Source organism: Cervus elaphus, chromosome 20, assembly GCF_910594005.1.
Source record: "Cervus elaphus chromosome 20, mCerEla1.1, whole genome shotgun sequence".
Lineage (NCBI taxonomy): Eukaryota > Metazoa > Chordata > Mammalia > Artiodactyla > Cervidae > Cervus > Cervus elaphus.
The window spans coordinates 45,571,875-45,576,699 of record NC_057834.1 but is presented as its reverse complement, the minus strand read 5'-3'; the positions used below and the strand labels follow the sequence as shown (position 1 = coordinate 45,576,699).

The following is a 4,825-nucleotide window of genomic DNA, read 5'->3' as shown; positions in this document are numbered from 1 at the left end:
TTCTCTGTGCTTCAAAATCACTGCAGATGGTGATTGCAGCCATGAAATAAAAAGACACTTACTCCTTGGAAGGAGAGTTATGACCAACCTAGATAGCATATTAAACAGCAGAGACATTACTTTGCCAACAAAGGTCCGTCTAGTCAAGGCTATGGTTTTTCCAGTGGTCATGTATGGATGTGAGAGGTGGACTATAAAGAAAGCTGAGCGCTGAAAAATTGATGCTTTTGAACTGTGGTGTTGGAGAAGACTCTTGAGAGTCCCTTGGACTGCAAGGAGATCCAACGAGTTCATCCTAAAGAAGATGAGTTCTCGATGTTTATTGGAAGAACCAGTATTGAAGCTGAAACTGCAGTCCTTGGGCCACCTGATGCGAGGAGACCCGAGTGTGATTTCCAGGTTAAGAAGATTCCCTGGGGAAACAATAACGACTCAGTCCAGTATTTTTGCCTTGAAAAAATCTCACAGAGAAGCCTAGCAAACTACATTCCGTGGGAACCACAAGAGTCAGATACAACTTAATAACTAAATCACCACCAAGGAAACACAGACCAAGTCTGCAGTTATTACTTAGTTATCAGGGGAAATCGCGCAAGCTGTTCTCCACTTGCATAAATTACACAGTCGAGTTTCCTCTATTTGAGGAAATCGCAGAAGTCAACACACCCGGAGGGCAATGGGTAAGATTGGCCCTGGGAGAACCACCTTCTTGATCATGGGATTTCCTCTGCCAAGTAAGTATGAGTTGACCTTCCCCCTGCCCGCCCCCCCCCTCCCCCCCTCACCCCCCCCCCCCCCCCGCACAGCCTTAGACCCGTTCACTGTACACACACGCTGACTTTGCCGTTGCCCCTCAATTTTTCCACTATCCTCCGCACCCTCTCCTTTCCCACGCCCCTCAGTCCCTCCAAATAACTCTTCTAAAAAAAAAAATCCAACAGAATCTCAGGAAAATTTCCGTAACCGGGGAAGTGGGTCGCCGGGAATAGGACCACCCTGCTGCAAGATTTACATAAACCAACCCCATTCGGGACCTCTAAGGCGGCTCCTCTTCTTCAACCCAACCCACCCCTGTCGTGATGACCAATGGCGAGTCCCCTGTGACGGGAAGTGACGTCATGACTTCATCAAAGTTTGCAATCCACCTACTTAAAACGATAAAAAAGGCCTGGGGCATCATTGGTGGCTCAGGCAGTAAAGCGTCAGTTTGTAATACAGGAAACCCGGGTTCGATTCCTGGATCGCGAGGGTCCCCTGAAGAAATGGCTAACTCACTCCAATGCTCTTGTCTGGAAAAATCCATAGACGGCGGATCCTGGTAAGCTACAGTCTATGGGGTTGCAAAAAGTCCAACACGACTGAGCATATAACCTTCACCGTTTAAATGAGACATACACGGGTTTTCATTTCTTTTTTTATTTAAAATTTTTATTTTTTATTTGGGTATAGTCAGTTAACAATGTTGTGATAGTTTCAGGTTAATAGCGAAGGGATTCAGCCATACATATACATGGAGATACGGACGGATTTTGCCAGGCTCCTCGGAGTCTGACCCTCCGGGCTGAATTGCACCCCGAGGAGAGAAATTTAGGGACCGTGTGTTACGCTGATGCAAAAGTTTTTAAGTAATAAATAAGTTGTAAAAACATGTCAGGAAGCAACAGTTAGAACTGGACATGGAACAACAGACTGGTTCCAAATAGGAAAAGGAGTGCATCAAGGCTGTATATTGTCACCCTGCTTATGTAACTTATATGCAGAGTACATCATGAGAAACGCTGGGCTGGAAGAAGCGCAAGCTGGAATCAAGATTGCCGGGAGAAATATCAATAACCTCAGACATGCAGATCACACCACCCTTATGGCAGAAAGCGAAGGAACTAAAAATTCTCTTCATGAAAGTGAAAGAGGAGAGTGAAAAAGTTGGCTTAAAGCTCAACATTCAGAAAACTAAGATCATGGCATTCGGTCCCATCACTCCATGGGAAATAGATGGGGAAACAGTGGAAACAGTGTCAGACTTTATTTTTGGGGGCTCCAAAATCACTGCAGATGGTGACTGCAGCCATGAAATTAAAAGATGCTTACTCCTTGGAAGGGAAGTTATGACCAACCTAGATAATATATTAAATAGCAGAGGCATTACTTTGCCAACAAAGGTCCGTCTAGTCAAGGCTATGGTTTTTCCAGTGGTCATGTATGGGTGTCACAGTTGGACTATGAAGAAGGCTGAGCACCAAAGAATTGATGCTTTTGAACTGTGGTGTTGGAGAAGACTCTTGAGAGTCCCTTGGACTGCAAGGAGCTCCAACCAGTCCATCCTAAGGGAGATCAGTCCTGGGTGTTCATTGGAAGGACTGAGGTTGAAGCTGACACTCCAGTATTTTGGCCACGTCATGCCAAGAGTTGACTCATTGGAAAAGACTCTGATGCTGGGAGGGATTGGGGGCAGGAGGAGAAGGGGACAACAGAGGATGAGATGGCTAGATGGCATCACCAACTCGATGGACATGAGTTTGAGTAAATTCCGGGAGTGGGTGATGGACAGGGAGGCCTAGCGTGCTGCAATTCATGGGGTCGCAAAGAGTCGGACATGACTGAGAGACTGAGCTGAACTGAACTGAAAACAGTGAGTAGAAATACAGAGACAAAATAAAAGTACATGTATATTTCATGTGTGTAAACATATGGATTTAGGGTTACATCTCAAAGTACTACTCAGTGGACTTGTTTTCTGTGCAGATTCTTCCTGTTTCATTCTGAGGATATCCCAAGGACCATGCTTTTCCTTTGCTTACCATACAGAATACAAGAAATGAGGACTCTGAAATAGAAACTGATGACTAAAATAAGGGCAAGAAAGATGGCGTGTTTGCTTGGAGAGTGAGGTTTGTTTATTTGTTTTCTCTTACTGCAGAAGACTGGGTTAGACCTGAGGGTGGAGAAGTGGGAGGCTGGAGAAGACAGCCAACTTGTGTTTTCTGACCAGAGAGCAAGGGGAAATGGAGTAACTTGATCCTTGAGGTGCGTTTGGTTTAAGGGGGAAGGTGACTTCTGGAAAATCATGGGGCAAACAGCAAAGGAACTCAGCACGCAGTTAACTTCCAGGAAGAATCTTGCTTTCTGCCTCCCTTCCCCACCGCACCCCACCCCCCATTTCTCTCTCTGCAACCATCAGAAATAGATTCTGGCTCTTTTCATCTGACATAAACTTTAATCCAGGGCTAATAATACCTTAGAGAATCTCCAGAAAACTGGAGAATGAATTTATACAAACTGGGAGGAATAAAAAAGACTGATGAAAGCGAGCACACAAACCAAATGGAAAGGACACTGGTGCCTTCTGCTCAGTGACAAACCCTCTAACTGCACAGCTGACCCTGTTGGGCCTGGGCATTAGACACCACCCGTGGTTCCATGACTTCTGCTGCACCTGGTTGGTGTTCAACTAAAGATCTTGTGGTGGGGGGATTCTTCTGTTGTAGTGGCCAGAAAGAATTTTCCCAGGGCCCACTCTTGTGTCTCTCACCTCCTATTAAATGCTGGAGTATTTATTACTTGTAGGGAGTGGCCAGTTCCTGGTAATAGATCCACATCTTAGCCCCTCAGAAAACTAAGTGTGTGATCCTTAGAAGTTGCAGAATATGGAAAATTCCTCATCAAAGGAAAGAGGGGTTCAGATAGTAGTTGATCAAGATATAACAAAGGACAGCCCTGCAGCTAGCCCAGTGAAGAACATTATAAATTCAGTGCCCCATTTGACACAGTGCAACCCTGTGTCAAATAGACCAGGCACGCACAACCCTGTCTTGGAGCATACTAGACATTTATCCCTGAGTGCAAGCGAGGTTTCAGCCTCTTATATGGGGATGGTTGTACCTCATCCAGTATTATTTACATTTTCTACACTGAGAATTAAACAGTTTGAAATTTCACATTTCTGGGGACAGAGTAATTGGTCTAAAGCTATGGTAACAAATTCCCACTGTAACTGGTATTAAATATTTTGTATTCACTGAGGTCCACTGTAAGACTTTCCTATTGCTACTTTTACATGTCACTACATATTTAGTGCCTTAAAACAACACACATTTATTATGATTCTGGAGGTCAGAAGTTCAAGATGCATCTCCCTGGGCTAAAATCAATGTGACAGCTGGATTCTGGTGGTTCTTGGAGATGCTAGGGGAGAATCCATTGCCTTGTCCAGCCTCTAGAAGATGCCCAGATTCTACTCTCATAGGCCACTTTCATCTTCAAAGCTAGTTACAACTGATCAAGTTATTCTCACAACACATTATTCTAACACCAACTCCCTTTCCTCACTCTATATGGACCTTTGTGATTCCATGGGGTGCCCATCTCAAGATCTTTAATTTACTCACACCGCAAAGTCTCTTTTGCCATGTCAAGTAACATAATCATGGATTCCAGGAACCCAGGTGTGGACATCTTTGGGGAAGCATTAGCCTGCCACCACAGCCAGTCTCCTCAGTGACCACATTTCTGCTCCCTTCTGAAAGTCATCCAGGTGAAAGCAAGTCAGTCCATGGCTTCTTAGCGTCAGCCAGTCAACAACTGTGCCCTGAGCTCAGGTAATAGAGTCAGAGAGAGAGAGAGAGAAGGAGAAAGTCTATGGGGAGAGGAATCTGAGTAGCCAGTGCCTAGGAAGTTCCTAGGGACTAGAGCTGAGAGCTGCAAATGCCTTCATGAGAGAAGGCTGGGGAGGGTGTTAGGAACTGAATGTATATCACCACCCCCCCCCAACACCACCACCTAATTCATATGTTGATACCTAATCCCTGTGGGGCTGTATTTGGAGAAA

The 4,825-nt window shown here is 45.1% G+C and overlaps 1 non-coding gene across 1 annotated transcript; it reads right to left on the bottom strand.

Moving 5' to 3' along the window:
• Positions 1-578: 578 nt before the first annotated feature.
• Positions 579-742, bottom strand: LOC122678391. The gene has a single exon (XR_006336079.1). It is a non-coding gene; the product is annotated as a U1 spliceosomal RNA (small nuclear RNA).
• Between the last annotated feature and the right edge of the window lie 4,083 nt (positions 743-4,825).